General features: G+C 42.6%; 1 pseudogene; it reads left to right on the plus strand.

Moving 5' to 3' along the window:
* The first annotated feature begins 14402 nt into the window (after positions 1–14402).
* Positions 14403–21421, plus strand: LOC117722280 (gem-associated protein 8 pseudogene; annotated as a pseudogene).
* The last annotated feature ends 612 nt before the right edge of the window (positions 21422–22033 follow it).

Here is a 22033-nt window from a genome sequence, read left to right on the forward strand (position 1 = left end):
CTGGACAAAAAGGGCAAAGAACGATGATTATTATTTTTGTCATGAGTCAGACAAATGGGAGAAAGAATGGAAGGATGTCAAGCATTTGCTGGGAGAAAGTCAGCCACCTAGACATGTTTATTTAAATATAGTACACATTTGAACAAAGGCTCCTGCGTCAAGGTTGCTGCATTTTGCCATGAAAATATAGGTCTCTCTTCAGTGTAAGCAACATCTGGGTAAAATCCTGCTGCAAACAGACAAGGCAGAGTGTCAAGCTTCCCTCCTGAGGGATTGGCAAACAGGAAATAAATAACCATTTTTTTTTTGTGGGAGGGTTAGGCAAACACCTGTCTGAAGACAGTGCTGATACAGATATGGGATTGAGAATTTTTATGCTTTTAAACATTGCCGTGGGCTAGGTTAGTGCTGCCTTGATGCTGGCCAGAAAGGCTTCATTCTGCAGTGGACAGAGGCTACTGCAGACTCATAACTAGTTGCAGTGCTGAGACTAAGTTTTTGTTGTGTACTAAGTTACTGTTGATTACTCTGCCCTAAATAAAACATTGATATCCACCCCCATCCAAGGCTCAGGGACAATTGTGGAATGGGGTGTGTGTTAGGGGAAGAGTGTAAGAGCCAAAGGATGGGGCAGAGTCTAAAACGTTGTCTTGCGTGCAGGGCTTGGAATCGCTGCAGCTGACGTTATTGCACATGATCAAGCCGGAATCCGTCAGCATCTCAGTTAGCTGCACTAACTGCAGTCAGTGGGTGGAGGCAAAGACGCTTAAGCTGAGAGCTCGAAACACAGCTGTGGCAAACAAGAAGGAGAGGACAGAAGAGCTGCGAATAGGCTGTCCTTTTACTGAGTGTGTCAACTCTAATGATGGAAGAACCTTTTGAACCAGAGGTCTAAGCTGACACCAGATACACCTAAACATGTCCGAGTCTGCTTTACGGTGTTATAAGAGAGTACCTGAAACTGAATGATTTGGAAAGGACCAGGTGCTACTCTCTAGTCCTGGAAGTTAGAAGTTAGGCATGCATCTGGTTACAGCTCTAGGCAGAGCACTCCGCATTGGGGGGGGGGGGGGGGGGCAGAAAGCAGAGGTGTCGAGAGAGAAGGAGAGAGGCAGAGGAGTCCAAACCTACTTTGATAAAACCCCACCCACGCTGTAACATGGACTCCCCAGGTCGTGACTTCAATCTTTGCACACGGCCAGAGCCCACCTCACTTAGTCAGTTCTTAAAGGTTAAACTTCTCGACTCATCTCACTATCTCAACTATCTCACTTGGGGGATAAATTTTTGACACTTTGTTTTGTGGGGACACATTCAAGCCATAGAAACATCTGTGTGCTTTGGGGGAGCAGATGTGTTCATGGTATATCTTTGGTTTCTATGCTGGTCCTGTCTCCCTTGTTGAGTACAGAGCTCGCATTTTGTCCTCTCCCTTCAACTTCCCTTCTCTCTTCCCCTCCCTCTCTCCCTCCCTCCCTCCCTCCCTCCCTCCCTCCCTCCCTCCCTCCCTCCCTTCCTTCCTCCCTCCCTCCCTCCCTTCCTCCCTCCCTCCCTCTCTTCCTTCCTTCCTTCCTTTTTCCTTCCTTCCCTCCTTTCTTCCTTTTTCCTTCCTTCCTTCCTTTTCTTTTTTCCTGTCTTCTCTTCTCCCTTCCCTTCTTCTTCCCTTCTTCTTCCCTTCTTCTTCCCTTCTTCTTCCCTTCTTCCCTTCTTCCCTTCCGGTCCCTTCCCTTCCCTTCCCTTCCCTTCCCTTCCCTTCCCTTCCCTTCCCTTCCTTTCCCTTCCCTTCTCTTCTCTTTTGAGAAAGTTGACCCTGAACTTCTGATCACTCTTCCCTTACAGCACACAGGGTGAGATTACAGCTTCCCTTGTCTACTCTTTTTGTAACCTAACTCAACCTCTCCTGGTCTCCTGCCTTCTGCTTCCAATTTCTTACTTCTCTTGGCATCACTCCTATGTCTGTTATTCTAAGTTCCATTTGCAGAAGATTGTCTAGCCAGAATGTAAGTCTGTGATGATATTGATTGGAAGCTATTTACATAATGAAAGTCTCCTCCTCCAATAGGAAAAAAGCTATACGTTTGAAGAGGAAACATTTCTTCTGCACAATCTAGAAAGTCTGGCTGCTGAAGTTAGAATGTGCATGCTAAGTGGTTTTTTCTCCTTTTCCTCCTTAGAAAGCTGTCATTAACTTGATGGTACACCTTGTAATTGAATGCCTCCTCAGGGTCTAGCCATTTCCAAGTTCTTCCCATCCTGCTCTTGCCAGCAACTCGAGTGAGGCTCAGTGTAACCTGAAAAACATAAACAAGCATGCTTTTTATTTGCTTTCTTCCCAGGAGAATCCTGGGTACGGTGCAAGAGACACTGTATTGTCATTTTCTTAAATTTCATCAGCAGTTGACTCCTAAGTTCACTGTGATCTGATTCTCCTCCACTTGTACTCTAGTGGTCACCACAACTTCACAGTGGGAAGAAAAGCTTACTTAGATTCACTGTTTCCGAGGACTTTAGTCTGTCATGGTCAGGAAGGCAAGAACACAGCTCAGATTCTGGAAGGAGGAGTCTGTGGCGAGAGCGTTTGCAACACAGCATACCAGGAGGCTGACAATATGACACAAATGACAGGATGTGATGGTCTTGAAGGATCTACAGCTAGAGCCACTTCTTATAGCTGTCAGCTGGAGAGCTGGAAGCATTCAAGAACCATGCTCACAGAGATCCTTTTAAGTGCACATCTTTCAAAACGTCTATTTTGTGTTCTGTCGGCATTTAGTACAAGACTGCACACTCCTGCATGTTGGGTTCACTGAATATCATCATTGAAGTAACAAAACACAGTCTTGTATGCAGTCACTTCAGGTTGACCCTCAGCCTGAATCTTGACCCATCCATAGCATATGATGCCATCCACCTTCACATGTCCTTAAACACATACACGGCACACATAAACAAACAGATACACGGTACACATAAACAAACACATACATGGCACACATAAACAAACATGTGATTATTTCCATCCAAACAAACACAAACATTTATATCTGTACACAGTGTTTCAAAACAAAAGCTTGGGTTATTTTTATGGGAAAACCCTGATATAACAGCATGCAAATAGATTGTGGCATTTGTCAGCTTAGGACACGTATTCCAAATATTTTATATCTGAGCTGTAACCCACGTTTTCAACCGGACTGTTGCATTTTCACTTTCTGATGAATGCTCAGCTCTGTTGTGTCAGAAATTGTCAGTTACTTAGGCTTTCCTGTTTCCAGCATAGTTGATCTTGTCAAAGAATGTGCCTCTTGGCATCAGTTAACAGATCTTTTAGATGAAGGACTGAACAGACCAAGGATGCTTGTTTCAGGATAGCTTCATGCTAGGTAATGCTTGATGTTGTGATCCTGAAATATCTTAGTGGCCTTCTGCTATAGAGCTTGAAATTCAATCTTTTTTTTTACATTGAACAAAAATATATTTCATTTATGTGTATGTGAATGTTTGTTTGCATGTGCATGTGTGCATATTTATGTGTATGTATGTCCATATATTTTATGTGTACATGTATGTATGTATGTATTGTTGCATAAATAAATGTGTGTGTTTGATGTTTTTGTCAAGCTGTAACTTTTTCTTAGGCAACTGGCAACACTTAGATCATGAGTTCACAGAATGGAATATACTGGTTGGAACCTGGAGAACATTGTACTCTTATCTCAGGAAATCTGCGTAAGAAATGAAAATGGGTAGAAAGCAGGAGTCATGACCAGAGTCGTCTACTTTGTGGGTACAGCTTAAAATGCTAGCAGTTTAGGTAGCTCATCAAGGAAGTACAAAGAACTGTGGAAGTGGGAAGGGGGTGTTTGTCTTAGCATCAGGTCTGGAAAATGTCTAAATATCTCCAACTTTCTACAAGGCTATGTTGATTCACAAGCAGATAGTACCAGGCTCAGACTTTGACCTGGAGTCTAAGGCCAAATTATACAAATACCTCATTCCCTCCTCCATTCACCTGTAGAGTGGAGATGTGCCATTATAATTAGATTTCATCCAACTGATGGAGCCTTGAGTATGGGTTGCCCCTCATATAACATGAGCTGTGGGTGGTACCCACTTCCACAGGTTGATGGGAGTTCTAACCGCTGCCATCACCCTACTCATGAGAGCATGCTGGAACCTGAAGGAGAAAAAGAGGTATTATGAAAGGGATAATTTTAAATTCACAAAGTATCTTCTAATTTCACCTCAGCATGACTTTTAATAAGATAATGCTTGGGGCTGGTGAGTTGGTTCCTTCAGTAAAGGTGCTTGCAGTGCAGGCCTGACCACCCACCCAAGCCTGATTCCTAGAACCTACATCGGGAGGAAGAGAAATGACTCCACAAAGTTGCCCTTTGACTTCTACACATGCATCATGGCATGTGTGCATCTGCATGTTGATTCTGTGCAACTCACAGGTGTGAGACACGTGGCTCACACCTGTAATCATTATAGTTTCGAGGTTGAGGCAGGAGGATTACAGCAAGTTTAAGGTCAGTCTAGGTTACACAGTGAAGGTCTGCCAGCTTGGACTGCAGACTGAGACCTTGTCTCAAACAAATAAACAAACAACAACACAAATTCAAAATTAAAACTCAAAATAACCCGCACTCAACCCCAAATAACACACATTAAGGTATATGGACCCACTTCCGGTTCTGGAATTTAACTGACTAACTCTGTTGCTTTGAGGGCTCTGACTCTTCATTACCACACGTTTGAACTTCATGTACAGAGAAGGGAAGCCAAGAGTATCTTCTGTACCAGTTGGCAGAAAAGAATGAGATAATAAAGGACTTCATTCAACATAGGTATTGGAAGACAGTAATGACTATGTCACAGGTTGCTTAGAGAGAAGCTTTTCAAAACATCGATGGCATCTACTTTATTCCCCCCAGGTGACTCCATGGCAACGAGTCAAGGGTTTCTGGAATAGACTTGAGCTGCCTTTGTCTCCCTCGATACAATTCTAGAGGTGCTCATGTAGTTCAAGTGTGAATCCAAATACTACTGGCCTCAACACCACACCTGAGTCCCGGCATTACCATCGGTGCCCCGTAAGATCAGACTTGGCATGTCCTATATTAGAGATCAAACAAAAGGAGGTTTTCCTCAGAGCCTCCGTGTGGCATCTGTCCATCCCTAAACCACTGGCATATAGTAGAATGGAACTCTGCTTTGCTAGAAGCAAACTCTTGACCAAAGAAGAAACTTCATCTGAAGAAAGCAATACCGCTGCGTGAGCCAGGATTTAACATGAATGGTAGGATCTGTGCGCTTGCCGGCGGCGGCAGGAAGGCTTAAGAGCTGGTCTTGCCAATGGCCACAGTGCCCATGTGGCCATGGATATTTTAAAGGCATTTCGTAATCCCATGAGAATTTTTCATCCATCTGTGTGGTTTTTGATTTAAGTGACCAGCTGCTTGAAAATAGACTAAGCATATGACATGGGCACTCAATACATCTTGAGAGGCAGGAAGGACTTTATTTATTTAATACCGTATTTCCTCTCTGTATGGGCTCTCATCGAAACAGCTAAAGTTAGTAGAAAAGATTCCTGTTCCACTCAGCAGGGATCAGCAGCGCCTTTTCCTGCCTCAGCTGGTTTCTGTGGGCTGCTTCTGGTTGCTTTCCTCTCCCATTTAAAGCGGGAGAGTTTCCACCAGCACTGCTGAGAATAAGAAGAACTTTCAAGACAGAGGTGTCATGCTTTGTAGTGCAGGTGAGACACTGCTTCGAGAGCTTGGAACCTGGCTCTGCCCGGGGTTTCTAGGACCCCCTGAAATGCAATCAATGGAGCCAGCGTAGTTAGAAGATGTGTAATTTCAGAGGTTCAGGAACACTTCAGATTGGAGCAGGTTATTTAGCACAGGCGTTTTAATGATTGTAATATATTGGAGGAACCTCACACTGCTGGGTGGCCCTCAGACACACAGTGGTTGCCTCCTGCTTGGGCCCGTCTGCCCTTGAAGACAAGCCTGCAGGAAGGAATTCCAAGCCAATTCTGGAATGGGATTGGATAGTGTTTGGAGTTCTGGCAGCCACTCTACCTTTGTCTGTTGGGCTGAAGCCTGTGCATTCTGGAGGCATTTCTTTGTGTCTGCGTTTACAGTTAGCTCTTTGAAAAGGGAGGGCTGGAAGGGGTGCCTTTACTCGATGTGGGAATCGGAGAGACTCCAGCACGCCACTCACTGCATTTTTTTTTCCCCAAGAAATCTCAGGAACACACAAAGCACAGGTGGTAATGTGACGAAGGGGGGCGGGTGAGTGTAAGGGGGGTGATAATTGATGGCGGCCGGGAGTCCAGACCGCAGCTGTCCCCAGGTGCACCCGACTGCATCTGTTCTGCGAGGTACTACACAGCAGCAGGTTTTGGATTATTTAAGCAGGGGAAAACAAACCAGAAAAGTTAACAAGGCTCCAAGAAGAGGAAGGTGAGAGGTGTGATTGCCATGGAGGTAGAGGGAAGCTTCGGGGAAGGAATAAATTGGTCCAGGAGCCTTGGCACACAACACCTTAGATACTTGTGCAGAACGACATGTGAACTCCGAGGCTGTGATAGCGGTGAACAGGTAGAGGCTACTCACCGGCTCCACACTGTCGAATGTATGAACAGGTGCTGGATTTCATCACACAGTCGGTGATGAGCGAGAGCCTGGAAGGGGTGACAGGGGACAGGGTCGGTGGGCAAGACTAAAAGGAAGTTCTCCTCTGTCTTCATCTTACTTTTCTTCCTTTTTATTCTTCATTTTTATTAAGGCTACAGGAAGGAAGTAGCTGTATCTGTAGCTACCAGGAATGTTCTTCCAAGCCATCACCCCGCCCCCCCCCCCCGTCCCCATGTCTCCTTGATTCAATGATAATAGTAAAAGAAATAAATTCATTTACTGGATATGATACTTAATGCAGGCCTGAAGCTGGAGTCCCACTGTCTGTCCTGAGTCAGTGAGAAGGAAGGCCAAATTGACAACATTGGGATGATGGGAAATCCGGGCCATTTGTCATCCACAATTCAGATCCTATGATGTATTTTGAGATTCCTCCTGACATAGTTTATGTGGGAAGCCTTGAAAGGTCGTCACAGTGTAACACTGAAGCTCACAGGGAAAGAATCTGACTACCAAAAGATTTCTATTTTTGATATGACTTTCAAAATGGTGTTAAGAGTTTCCTTGTTTAATTTATGGAATCATAAAGACAAGTAAGGTCAGAGGGATAGTAAGGAATTGTCTTACCGATTCGCCATGCTCCCTTTTCCAGGTGACATGGGTGGGTAATCCTGTGGAGGGACTGGCCAGCAGCACGGAAACTGGGCTGCAAGAGGCGTGTGGCAGAGTGTCTGATAAGCATGAATGCATGCATGTGTGTGTGTGTGTGTGTGTGTGTGTGTGTACATGCATATGTGTAACTCAAAATATAGAAAACTTAGGCAGGAAGATGGTTCATTTTTGCTCTAGTTTGGGCAAAAGCTCATGGAATAAGGAACTGCAAGGTCAGAAAGGCACTGGCAACAAATGACAGATTCCCATAAGGGATTCTGGTATTAGTCTCCAGAACACTGGGGCTTGAGTTATTAATCAACTTATTGTGACATTAAGAAAAATCAGCTGCTAATTTTGATCAGTCTGACACCTGTGTGGTAAAGTTATACCTATTTCTCACAGCTGTATGGTGAGATTGTTTAAGGGTTCTATTTCAAAAGAGGCTGAACCAAGGAAACCCAGTATTTGGAACACTTGAAATAAAGAGAGATCTTCTATGTAAAAAGCCAAACTTTTTCATTGCAGAACTGGAGCTTTTGAAGATATGGTACTGATGCTGTGGACTCCGAGGCGGCCAGGGTGCACTTGTGGCTGCAAGTCACAGAATATATTGTTCAGACTGAACGGCATGAGTCTGTGTGCTCATGAACCTGGAATGGAGGAAACTGATAGCTCAAAGAGTTATTAAATCCATGGCCAGAGACCATCTCATGATCCAGGTTCTGTCTCTCTGACCTTCCTCCTTCCTCCAGTTTGCTGACAGCTTCCGTTCTGTGGCCTCACATAATCACTGGGCAGAGAGTCCACGTAACGTTTCAAACTCCCCAAAGTTCTTCATTGTCTTCCCTGCAAGTCTCACTGGCCAGGGTAGCATGACATACTGTTGCTTTAGCCAATGACTTGCAGAAGTCACAGGGGATACCAAAAATACCCCAGCCCATCTTAAGAGCCTATAGTAAGTTTTGATATAACTGTTTCTATCCTGAGATATTTCTATGCTAAATCCTGATCCTAATGGGACAATTCTTAATTTAAAAGAAAAGTATATTAATTGCCCCTCCAAATCTGTAGGTTCTTTATGTAGGATGTCAGCAAAATGCAGATTCAAAAAAAAATCAAAAATCAAAAACCAACAACTTAAAAACTCTTATGTCTCTATTGAACACATATAGACCTCATTTTTTCTATTTTTTTATTATCTAAATAATCTAGTATCACAAAGATCTGAATAGTGTTTACCTTGAATTAGGTAGCATGGATTAGCCACATGAACTACACAGAAAGATGTGTGCAGGATACACACAAAGATGGTACCACTTCTGATTAGGATAGCTAGCATCCACTTATTTCAGGATCTGAGAGGGCTGGAGTGTCCTGGAACAGATCTCCTGGGGGCTCAGAAAGACTCTTGCTTTTTATAATATAAAATATATGCTTTTAAAAGAGGAAAAAACATCACCCGACATGAGGAACACACATGTTGAAACTCTTAAGTTTCATAAGCATAGGTACTTGCATGATTGATGTGTGTGATGCAAACTAGTAGAATAATGTCTGTGGCACATAGAACTTCCCGTAACTAGCATTGGTGGAGGGTGGATCCACACTCCTTATCCATCCTAGGGCCTTACACTGGGTAACTCATTCATGCCCTGATGTTCCAGATGCCTCCTACATAACTTTCTTCCAGCCCTGGGTGAGTGTACGGGATGCACCATCACATGCCTTAGCCAGTTCTTAACCTGTTTTCCCTGTCACCATGAATGGTGTTCTGACTTCTTCATCCCATAGCTTCTGAAACTAAAGGACATGGCCTCTTGTTTAGTCACATTACTGAAGGCTGGGGGTGGAGGAGTGGGGCACAAACATGTTGTCAGGGTTAAAAGTTTCCCGACTGCCTAAAGACCAACACTTGATTCCAAATCAAGTATTTAATGAATCCAGAGGGTTTCTGATGTCACAGGGCTTGCATACAGCCTTGCTCTGAACATCATTGTGCTGTGCTGCACTGGCCACTGGGACATGTGATGCCAACAGTGGTACCTGAAGTCCCTCAGCTTGGCGGTGAGCCTGTGTGCTCATCTGCAGGGTTTTGCATTGTACGCCCAAATTTCTTGTTCTTATAGGAGCTTCATGGTGTAATTATGGAAAACAAAAACTTGTAATATTTTCCTTAGTAGGTAAGGCATCTAATTAGAATATCTTTGTGTTGCATCGTGTTAGAATATTTGATTTTAAAAATTGCTGTTTGAGTGGCTGACTTGAGTTTCATTAAGAATCATTTAATGAATTTTGACTTGAGTACAACTGTATCTCTGTTTTTCACATGACTGTGAACATACTTCTACCGTCTTATACTGTGCAAAGTACCATTGTCGGCACTGATGATTATAAAAATCAAAGTATTGGTCAATTCTGAAAATCATAGAAGATATTCCACATCCTACACTATCAAATATTCAGCCAATAGTTAATCCTTCATGTAAAGATGACACACCCATATCATTAGCATGCAAATTTCCTCTCATTTTATTAAATAGCATAATTTTATGAATGCCTAAGTCTCTGGCCATTGTGAGTTGATATCCTGATGGGTTCTTAACTGAATGGGCTATTGGGAGATGGTGGAGACTGTGGGAGGTGGGGCTCGTTGGATGAAACGATTGGCCAAGGGGATACCTTGAAGAGTTTATCTTATCTTCAGCTCCCCCTTTCTATATTCTGCTTTGCCTTAGTCTAAAGCTGACCATGAACTAAACCCCCTGGAATGATGAGCCAAAAGATAACCAAGAGAGTTTCAGAATCACTATTGAAAAGAATGAATTCCTCACTATCTAGACACCCTTTCCTTTCACAGTTCTAAGCTTTGTCCGTGAGATGCTTGGGTGCATCTGGAGGATGCTGGGAGAGCATATGTCCTTTTGACATCCTCCTCGCAGCTGTCTCCTGAGGACACCTCTCTGATTCTTGGAGATTGAGGGACTCACACAGGGCTGAGCTTTCAGGGGTCAGTGGATAAGCTCTGTCAAACGCAGTCCTCAAACTGGGATAGCTATAAGGTATGTCATACTCGATTTCCCATAGTTCCCCTGGGAAGGCCTCAGTTATCTGCTGTGTCAGCTCAACAGTGCCCTCTCTGTTGGCTTGACCCCCACCCCTTGCCTGGATTACTATTCCTAAGGGGTCCCAGATCCTATTCCAGATAGACTTCATGTTCACAACTCCCAATATGTTCTGCCTCTGGGAAACCCATCGGCACACCCAATCTAGCATAACAAGTCTATCAGGATTAATTTTGAAATTTCTCACTGTCAAATGTACTTGGATTGACACAGGCATGCTATCTCTCTCTATGACAGACCAAGCTCAAGGGAATTCAGAAGAATGAAATTTGTCTTTGTTAGTTTCAACAAAGGGCACAAGATATTTTGGAGCTGAGAAAGTAAAACAAGACAATGTGAACGTGAGTGTTTCCCAGAATAATACCTGGAGTTTTTAGTGACATTTTCTCCCTTGTTTGTAAGAAGTATTCCTACAACATAAATGCACAGGAGGTTTTCTTTAAGAATTTCGACTTTCTTATGGAGTGCTTCTGTTGTTGACACTAACTCCAACTGCCTCTTGTTTGCCACTGAAGTTCATACAACAGACTATGAGCCAAACTTAGTGATTAACTGTTTTGAAAGAATCTCCTAAAATACACTTGTTTGTAACATGTCTTTCTTTTGTGTCTCAGGTGTGAAATAATTGGTATTTTGTGCCCAATTTGCCTTTTGCTTGCGGGATGTTATCTGCAGCAGGACTTCAATACCTTTGTTGGACACATTTTGGAGCAGAAGTTCCCTGTGTTGCAGTAGTTGAGCCTCCTGGAGGCAAGACTTTTCACATCATGTCTCTTTTCTTTTCAGATCATCAGGAAAACATCTAATCTTCCTGTTAGGGCAGAACAATCCCATTTAAAACATAACAATTAATAAATTCTGTACTACCCCTCAACTGTCTGTTTTCCTTTCTTCAGAGATGTAACAGTGTGTTAAGTAACTTTTGAATGAGTAACCCATACTGACATTTTCTTTTGCTAAGTTTGACACCAGAGAAGCCTGTTGGGACACAATCGATGTGTCTTTGTCAAGGTGCATGTATTTATATTAACAACACATGTATTTGACTATCATGATGTGCATGCTTCTAATCTCAGCATTCAGAAGGCAGAGCTTGTTTTACATAGCGAGTTCCAGGACAGCCAGGGCTACACAGTGAAACCCTGTTTCAAATAAGCAAAACCGACCAAACAATAACAGCAATAACCCACCCCCAAATATATAGTTAACATTAGCTCTCATGCAGAACGTGCCTCGTTTGTGTACTCTGTTCATGAGGGGTTCTAGATTCCTGGAAATGGGTCCCAAATTCCCTGCTCTCCTAAAGGACTGGACTATGAGTTATTCCCAGGGTCTCAGACACGTGCTTTGACTTGAGAAAGATCCAATGGGGTCTCTTGGGTGCCTTTATAATAGTCTGTCAGGGGTGAGATTTGCATTAACTCTTGATATTCTCCTCCATGTCTTCTCTGGCCCTTATCCTGTTCCATTGCCGGATCAGGCAGCTGATCCAGACCCGGGGCTCAGCCTTTGCCCTTTGTTCCAAGCTGCCTCACATTTGCTCGAACGCTGGCTCTTTGGCTACATTTGTTAGTTTCAAAGCACAGGTACCCTAGCAACACAGTTGCTCTGTTTTGTTTTAGACAATCTGACTGACATAAAGACACTTTATATGTTGCTCCCTGCCTGCTTGCTCCCGTTCCTCCGTCTCATCAGACAAAAACAAGATCAACTTTAGTTTGTTATACTCCGTAAAGAAATCCAGCCAAGTTTTCACTCTCTCGCTCCCTGTAGCAGTCCAGGGACTTCTCTCTGTGGAAGAATTTTTGGTTAGGCAGCTACGATGGCGGTCTTTGCTTTCACTTTGTACAGAAGAGTTTCATAACCTGTCTACATGTCTTTTCTGATTTCAGAACAGGCTCCATATGTTTTTAAATATGAACTTCATCTTGTTACTGATTTACTGTTGAAACCTTCTCCTTATTCTCCTTGTCCCAAGTTTTCTAACTTGTTTGCTGTGAGCAGGGAACAGCACTCTGTGGAAAATCCTCTGGAACTATCTCTTGAATAATAATAATAAAAAAAAGAAACAAAACTGAGTTTGTGATAAGGGAAGAAAAGTTGTCTGATACCCTGGTGGAAATGGATTGCAGCTGGGGAAAGAGAACTGATAAACAGAAATAAGGTGGGTGGGGTGGGCGTGCACTGCAGGACAAGCTCCACCCACTTTAGGGCAGGAATTTGTGTGCTCCATCTTTGCCAGAACCCAAACCTCTTCATGCTTAGAATTGAGAATTGACCTCACCCCTCCATCCCTCAACACCAGACTAACAAATGTTCAGTAGTGGTCTTAGAATAAACATGGGCGGGGATCTGTGAGGACAGATTTTTCTCTGCAGAGCAGCACAAAATAAAGACGCAAATTCAAGAGGACATGGATACTGAGAGAATGGTGTTAGTCTGGCTAACCCTAGACTAAAGAGCCAGTATCACCATCAGGATCAGAAGCCTAACGTTTATGGATTATATCAGTCCCAAATCTCTCTGGACAATGGACTTCCAACTCCTTCCTGTGGACTTCTAGCACAACCTGTCCTGCAAAAAGGAAGCCAATGCTTAACTTCAAGTATGAGACAGCTATTTCGGGGCTAAGAGTCTCATTAGACGAGAAACTTCCAATAACCACAGTATGACAAATGCAAAGTAAAGTGAACCTTACAGCAGAGACCAAGAGAGGGACTGAAAGCATGTTTGGGATGACACGTGCAGTGTGGAACTGGCAGAAAGACAAACTCGGGCACAGGAATTAAGTGTGAGGCTCAGGATAGACCCACGTTGATGTGGTCCACATGTTTTTAAGCAAGTCCATAAAGAAAGCTTACAGTAGAGAGAATGGTCTTTCCATGAGTGGCCAGGGAGAATCTGACATCCATTTGTTAAAAAAAAAAAGTTGGTACATGTGAACAACTGAAAATGGATTATTGACTTACATATAAAATATGAGACTGTAAAATATCTACAGCAAAGTTAATGTGACCTTGGTTTGCCAAGTATTTTAGTTATGAAATCAAAAGCCCGATTTATAAGAGAAAGTGTAATGCACTGAGGCTTTACCAGTAGTATAGGAAAAACACTAATTACAGAATGGAAATAAAAAGACCAACGATTAGAATAAAGTATTTGCAAGATGCACTCCCAATAAGATACGCTCATGAGATATTTTTTAAAAATCTTAAAATTCAACACACATGACATGACAAAACATTAACACTCAACAATAAAACCAAACAGTTCACTTAAAAGTAGCTAAAGTTGGAAGTACAGTTCACTGGTACAAAGCTTCCAGAGGATGTGGGAGAGCCTAAGTTCAATCCTCACTGCTGTTCGGGAGAGAGAGTTGCAAAAGATTGCGACCAACACATTATTGAAGATGACATATAAAGTATAAATATAATCATGGGTTTTTAGAAAAGTACAAGTAAAGACCAAAATGAAATATCACTATACTAGGATAGCCAAAGGGACATAAAAGTGGCAGCCCCAATGCCATGGATAAGATGAGGGTGAGCAGAGAGAACCCGAAGTTTAGTGGGCACGCAGCATGGGACAGATACTTTGGGTAATAGTTTATGGACTTTAAGTATTAAGCAGATACTGAGCACATGACTGGTAATGACTAAGTGAATCGAGAACTGATACTCACACTTGCACACATATATAGATGTTTACAACAGACTCACGTGTAATCACTAAAATCAGGAACATGGAGAAACAAATATGCTAATACCCATCAGTAAGAAGAAAGCAACTGTCGACACACGTGACAACATGAATGAGTTCTAGATGCACTTTCTTCAAGATGGAAGACAGACACACACATCTGCATATGTACTGCGACCTCATTTGTTCAGTGTTTTGGAAAAGGCAAAACTGCAGCAACAAAAAAAGGACAGAAGTCGGGTGTGGGCAGATAGAACCTACTGAGCAGAAGCATGAAGGAATGAGGACTGAGTTACAAATGATACTTAGTGATAAAGATATGACCCTCAGAACTATAGACCCGCACCTCACAGAGGGTGAACTATTTATCCAATTTTTAACAAGCCAAGTGATAGGGGAAACAGAGAAGGAGCACAGACTGACAGGTAAGTCCGGAGTCTAATAACTGCAGGTAGTAGAGAGTGAGGAAGCCGGTGGACATGCGCAGCTTTGGAGACCAGCATTGTAACTGCAACTGTAGAAGTTGAAGCCAAAAGGGACAGTCCAGAAATTGTTCACCTCATTTGATAAATATGTCTCCCACAGTAATATTGGTTAGTGGTTCTGTAGGAGTGAATGTATTAATACACACATTACAGGAAGGAATTGGCCAGGTTTCTCAAGATTAAGAAGTTTGTAAAGAAGCAAGGGAGAGCTAGGAAGTTTGCCATGTACTATACTAGATTCAGAGACACTGGCGTCAGCTCACATTTGTTTGAATAGTGGTAGAGTTAGATGCAAAAATTGAGATGTGTAGATGTCTGTGGTCATTGATTACTGCAAATGTACCCCTGAGGAGGCCTGGTAGCCAGAAAACATTTCACACCTAGGGCTTGATTTCTAAATACCATTCTTTGAAGGAAGGAGATGATGGGAGTCCCCAGAGGAAGAGCTGAGCTTGACCTCAGTTTCAGCAAGTGAGCAAGTGGGAGGGGAAGAAAAGTCAAGGACATAAAAATGAACCCCAGTGGATGAAATTATAACAATTTGAGCCACAAAAAGATAAAGAGTAACTGTATTAGGTAAAAGCTCCCAGAAGACATTGTATATTACATACATTGTTATTAGAGGGAATTAATTAGCGAATAAAGGTAAGGCTGGGGAGACGGCTCTGTGGTTAAGGGCCCATGCTGCTTCTCCAGAGGTTCCAAGTGTGGTCCCAGCATCACACTGGGTAGCTCACAGCCTCCTGTCACTCCATCTCCAGGGGCTCAGACACTCTTTTCTGGCCCTTTTAGATGCTTGTACACAAATGACATATGTACACATCTGTCACTCAAAACAAGTTAAAGAAAACTAAAGAAAGTCACCAATAGGGACATACTAATTAGTGTATACATTAAAGTTTTAGAAGAGATTTGTCCAATGAGATTATCTTCCCAGCTTTGAAGAACATTGAGATCTAGAGCCAATGAGCACCTGCTCTGAGAGACATGGGGTCTCCATGACACTCTTCCTTACGTCTAATTACAGACTAATTTCTAGAGAACCAAAAGCAGCCCCAGATGCTCTACAGATTACCTGGCCAACTCACTTCAGTAAGCCCTCATCAGAAAAGTCAGTGACACATCAAGAGGTTGGAGGAGACTAAGACAACACACAACTGTATACAAGAGACAACTCAGGAATGAGTTACAGAGTGGAAAAAAAAATGACAGAAAAATGGGGCATCTGAATGGCATGGTACCAACATCAGTTTCCCTCTTGATTATTGTACCATGGTTATATAAGAAGCCCCTTTTCCTTTCTCCCAGAGAAGCCTGATCCTGCTGTTTGAATTATCTTAGCATCAGTAGTAACAACAATAGCATTCTACATTTACTGAGGGCTTATCATATACACCAGGCACTCAGTCAAACATTTTATTTAGTTATTCTCTTATTCATACTGGGCATGAGTTCTGCACAACCTTATAAATGTAGAAACTGAGGCAAAGAAAAGTTACATCCAAGACTGCTGGGCAAAGTGGAATTCAAATCACTTCCCGCATCTGGATCCAAACCCATCCTGATAATTTTGTTAACTAGTACTTGTGTCCTTTTGTTAAGGGTGTTATTTTGCTTAATCTTTTTGAAATCTTGCCATTTTCATTGGTGGATGTTGATTGATGGAGGAAGTGAACCCCTGATCTAAGCACCTAGTTGAGGTCCAGATTCTCATGCTCAGCTCCCATCTAGTCTGCTGCACTCCCTTTATCAAGAAATGTCTTTTCTTCCGTCTCCTGCCAAAGGGACTATACACAGAAATACATTTTTTTTTAAACGATAAAACTCTATTCTGCCGTTCACCCTGATTCCAATTGCTTTGAGATCAAAATGATTAAAGATCGCTCCTTGTAAGTGCCGTGAAGCCCAGGATGCAGCTGGAGGATGCTCTGGTCCACTGGATGTCAGGGTATGGCTTCACATACCACTACACAGTATGACCCCATCTAAAACCTTCCCACCTGCCAGCCCCTGTTGCAGGCAGTTTTTATCGACATAAATAGTTAGAACCCTTTATGTCAGAGTGCTTCTTTTTTGAAAGCCAAACAACAAAGCATCTCAGCAGTGGTAATGCTTCCTACATCCACACTCTGAAGTGAGCCCCAAGGTTAAAGCTCCATCAAATCTATTCTCAAAAGAAACAAATGAATGGATGGATGAGTGTACACACAGACATCCACACAGAGCTACCTCAGACAAGCCAGGACAACAGGGAAACACTGAAAGTACTTTTCAGAGTTGACAGGTAGAGAAAGTGCCGAGGTGTAGGGGGTGAAGATCACATCCTTGTGTTGAACTTGGGGAAGACATTTTGCACAGGAGGGCGTTATTACACCCACATTGTCATGGTGTTGATTTAGCGAAACACAACCTGGGGGCCTCATCTTCATCTCTGTAGGGTGGATCCACTGGAAAATTGCCCATTGCCAAGAGTAAGAAAATAATGTTGCTATGTAACTGCAACCACATACCAGAAGGCCAAGGGAATTGAAAGATGATGAAACCAGCAGAAGCAAAGCATCATGGGTAAGGGTAATGGAGCAGATCTGAAGATATTTCAATTAGCTGTTATCAACAACCTTGTCTCTGTGGAAGCCTTTTTCTTTTTTCATTCAAATTTTTTCCTGAACACCTTTCCTTTATGATTAGATTGGTCAGAAGTATTTAAACAAAATCAACCACACATAGTAGCAATCTCTATTAAATCATTCAACAAATATTTACTAAGCACTCACCATGAAGCAGGCATTATGCCAGATGCGGAGGTAGAAAGCACTGTAAAGGATTCACAGTCTTCTGGGGAAGATGCAGTAATAATGAATAATTGTAAATCATTATGCTATATCAAAGGAAGTACCAGCTTGTCAGAAGGACCAAAGGAAGAGGGGGTTTCATGTACATTTTTCCTCATGGGAATAAAATAATTCTTAATGTTAAGAAATATTTGGTAAGATAGTTTCACAAACATCTTAGAGGAGGGTCCCATTCATTGTCAGATTCATATCAATAAATTTGCAGTGACTCTTGTATTTCAGTTATTTTTGGATCTTCTGTGTAAGTAAACACTGTTGGCACTCCAGTCATGGAAGAAAAGGCTTCTTGATTTACAACCACCTTTTGGGAGGTATTTTGTTTGTTTATTTATTTATTTTTGTGGTGTGTGTGTACATGTGTGTGTGTGTGTGTGTATATACATGGGTCCATGTGTCACAGTGAAATTGTGGAAGCCAGAAAAAAAAATATAGTAGTTCTTTTTCCACCACATGGGTTCCAGAGATTAAAGTCAAGTCGTCAGGCCTGGAGGCACCTTTACCCACTGAAGCATCTCACCGAACCTACAACCACTCACTATAGAAACTTACTCCCCAAAGGGTTCATATGTCTCTACAGTTACTGAGGCTGTCCATGTTTCTAAGATGTGCATTTTTGTGTTTAATTTATATGCTCTGTGTGTAGCATGTCTTCTTGGTTGTCTTAATAACTGCCTAGCAGAGCTCAGTCCATCCTGTGAAGGGTCTACTCCAGCTTTACTCTCAGACAGTGAAGTCTTTCTCTTGGAGTTTAAAGGGCAATGCTTATATTGTCTTTATCTTAGACACACAGTGCCAAGTTTGCTCCAAAACCTGGATGACAATCTTGAATGTCATGCATAGTTTGTTACAATCCTATGTATGAAAATCCTAAATCTACACTCTCAAATGTGTTATATTTTTAAAAGAGGAATTTGTTTCACACACACAGAAGTGCACAGAATATGTTGTGACCATTTTGAACAATTCAGTAGGCTATACTAATATAACTTTTGTAAGCATGAACACTCAGATATACTAACAAGAGTTAAAGTTCAAGCAGAAGAGCCATATTGACAAAATGAAATAGATCAAAAAAGAAAATACTCAAATCAATCCACACAGTTGGAAACTGTGTATACCCTACATGGAAGTATGCTCCCATGCAATGCTCTGAGGGACAGCCTGTCTTCTGATGAAAGTGAGCAAAACCCACATTGGAGTATCAGTGTCTATGCAGCTGCTTGAAGAACTGAGCAGGGGAGTAATTTTACCTTCCACATAAATAGATGCACAAAAGGACACATCTGTGCTGCTTAGTTTCATGTCAGTTTGACACAGGCTAGAGCCATCAGAGAAGAGGAAATGTCGCCTGAGAAAAAAAATGCCTCCACAGATTGGCCTGTAGATAAGTCCCTGGGGGGGGGGCATTGTCTTGATTATTGAGGGATGTGTGAGGGCCCAGCCCACTGTGGGCGGTGCCACTCCTGGACAGGTGGTCTTGGGAGGTATAAGAAAGATAGCTGCTGCTCAGCCTAAAGAAAAAGCCAACAAACAGTGCTCCAGAGTGGTCTTTGCTTCAGTTCCTGCCTTCAGGTTTCTACTTCAGTTCCTGCCCTGACTTCTTTCAATAATGGATCGTTATTGGAAGTTGTAAGATATTCAATCTGAAAGTGTAAGCCCTAATAAATCCTTTTCTTCCCAGGTTGCTTTGGTAGTGGTATTTATCACAGCAACAGGATGCTCACTAGGACAGCATCTGTTCTTATTAAGGGGATGCCCATGGTTTTTTGAAGGTCCACAATGCTTACCCTTAAATCCTCAAAGCAACGTGATGTGAATCCTGATGACTTATGTCTGCAAAGTCAAATCTAAACAAAACAAAATACTACACCACAAAACATAACTTCTAACCCTTTAAGTGTTTTTATATATGCCTTGGGTATTGATGATAATGCAGAGAGAAAGTGGATAGTAAACTAGAAAGGAAAATTTAACATAATTACGTATAGTTCAGTGTATCACAAGAGGAGTGCTCGGACAGTGACCTGGAGGCCGTCTGTACAGTGGGCTGTGCAGTGCAGTCTTGAATGTCTATGAGTATTCTCCATTTTCCTCGTAGGGTGTGACTCCCCTTACTATTCAGTGACCTTGTTTGTGGCTCTGTTCTTTATGAGATTGATTGTGGTTTGGTAAGTGTTTGAAATCCTCTCATTCACACATCATGAACAGGCTGCACATTGGGTGGAAACAATACTATGACTGGACTATCATCACTGTGCGCGTCTCACCCTCCCTGACATATCCATTACTTCTGAATTAATCACTTATTTAGCCAAATAGGAATTTAAACCGTTACAAGCTCCTCCTATTCGGACAACTGAAAGAAAAGCCCAGGCAGGCAGGTGACACATTTTCAAACTCACTTTTGTTATTGTTTTACTGCGTATTGAACTTTCTTGTCCAGTTGTATGACTTTCCCTGCCCCAGTAGGAACTGTTTGAATATTTGATTTCAACATTCAGCATTTTACTCTTTTACAATTTTGATTCTTGGAAATATCAGACATCATAGATTTTCCTCTCCATTTCAGACTATAGGCATTCCAGACCCTGGATGATATGATCTCAGACTTGAGTTAGCCTGTCAACTGAGACACTGGATGTGTTGGTGATTTGGGCTAGTTAATGTTACAGACTTGTCTTGCTTCCTATGGCTTACTCACCCAAGAACCACTTGTTCAGTACCAACCACAATGGCTCATTCTAGTGAGTGGCACTCCTCCATGGCTTCTGCTGCAGGTTCTGCCTCCAGATTCCTGCCTTGAGTTCCTGCAGGATGATAGACTGTGATAAAAAAGTAAAACAGGGAGGTAACACCTCCCTCCATGTCTCCCTGTGTCACTCCCCCCTCCTGCCTCATCCTCTTCCCCACCACGAGAACTAGGTCCGTTGTTGCCCACTGCCCAGAGATCTTCAAGCTACATGCCCAGAGTTCCCATTTGGACTTTTGCATTCAGAGATAACAGCAGTGGCCTCAAAATGGAGGTCTACTTCATCTTGGTATTCTCACCCAGTATATGCAAGATACTGGCAACATTATCATCATGCAATGCTTTGGATGCAAAGCCACCAGAATGTAGGCACCAGAATGCCTACAAAAAGTTCAGGGATTCCAGTTCACTTCCCTATAGTTCTTTCCTCATGGAGGTCTTCCCTGGAACTCTCTTGCTTATGAGGCTTGGCATCCTTAGAACTCTCAAGGACAGCACATGGCACGGCAGGAGTCTCTCTACATTGATTTCCATCTCAAAACCCCATGGGCAGTCTTTGCGTAACAGCAATAGAACCCAGACATCCACAGGAGAAAATGAAGCACTGTATGAAGTGGACGAGCTGGAGTCGGATTCAGATGATGAAGTGGAGTGCGACCTGAGCAATATGAAAATCACTGAGGAGCTCCGCCAGTACTTCACATAGACTGAGAGGCTCAGAGAAGAGCCGGCACAGCAGCAGCTGGACGCGGAGCGCCTGAATGATGATGTGAACTCGGTCCGTGGCCTGTACACCAACCACCACAGGCCAGTGGAGCCCCCATCTGAGAAGGCCTGGGAGCGGCGCCAAGCAGAGATGAAACGCTTGTATGGGAACAGTTCTCCCAAGATTCTGGCCACGGAGACTGCTATGCAGCTGAGCTTTGACAAGCACTGTGACAGAAAGCAGCCGAAGTAGTGGCCTGTCATTCCCCTGAAGTTCAGAGTCCTGGTCACTGAGACCCTAGGCAATGCCTCACAGTTCCTAGCCTCTCCCTCTTTATTTCTCCTGGACATTTTTCAGAGAAAGAGGCCTGTATACTACTATGGTGGATACAGTCTGTCAGCAACTTATAATTCTGTCAGCAGGAGGTATACTGTTGCCAACACAAGGAATGTTCACTGGCAAAGTGACAATTGTATGTATTGCACTGGCTCACAGTTTTCTCTGTAACAGTCCAGTTCATTGAAATTATCGCCCAGAGATACTGCCTATTGTTTTGCATTTTTAATTTCCTTCTTTACACTGTCCGAAATGTCATAAAAGCTTTAAGCCACATGTCATTTATTTCTACATTTTTTTAGACCACTTTTCATGCTAGCTACAAATTCTTAAATCTTCCTGCTTCCACCTCCCAAATGCTAGCTTATAGGTTTGCACCGCCCACACTGGGCTTCTGTCCGCATATTTTCTCAGACTGTTGCTCTTTGGATCCCTCTGAAAACGATGCAAGTGAACAGTAAGACAAGTGGCACTTGTCACTCAGCTAGGTGTCAGCCCACATGCTCTATAAAAGACCTTCGAGTAAATACTTGGAGCTTAGCAGGCCATGTTGTCTGTGTCATAGCTGCCTGACCCTGTCTTCATAACATAAAAACAGCCATTGTTACTGAATAAACAAATGAATGTGACTGTGTTTCAATAAAACTTTATTTGTAAAAAAAAAAAAAAAAAAGAAAAAGTAAAATGGAAATAAATCTTTTCCTCTCCGAGTAGCGTTTGGTCATGATGTTTCAACAGTGATAGAAATCCAACCAAGACATCCAGGCAAGAAAATGAATGAAG

This window comes from Arvicanthis niloticus, chromosome 17 (assembly GCF_011762505.2).
Source record: "Arvicanthis niloticus isolate mArvNil1 chromosome 17, mArvNil1.pat.X, whole genome shotgun sequence".
NCBI classification, from domain to species: domain Eukaryota; kingdom Metazoa; phylum Chordata; class Mammalia; order Rodentia; family Muridae; genus Arvicanthis; species Arvicanthis niloticus.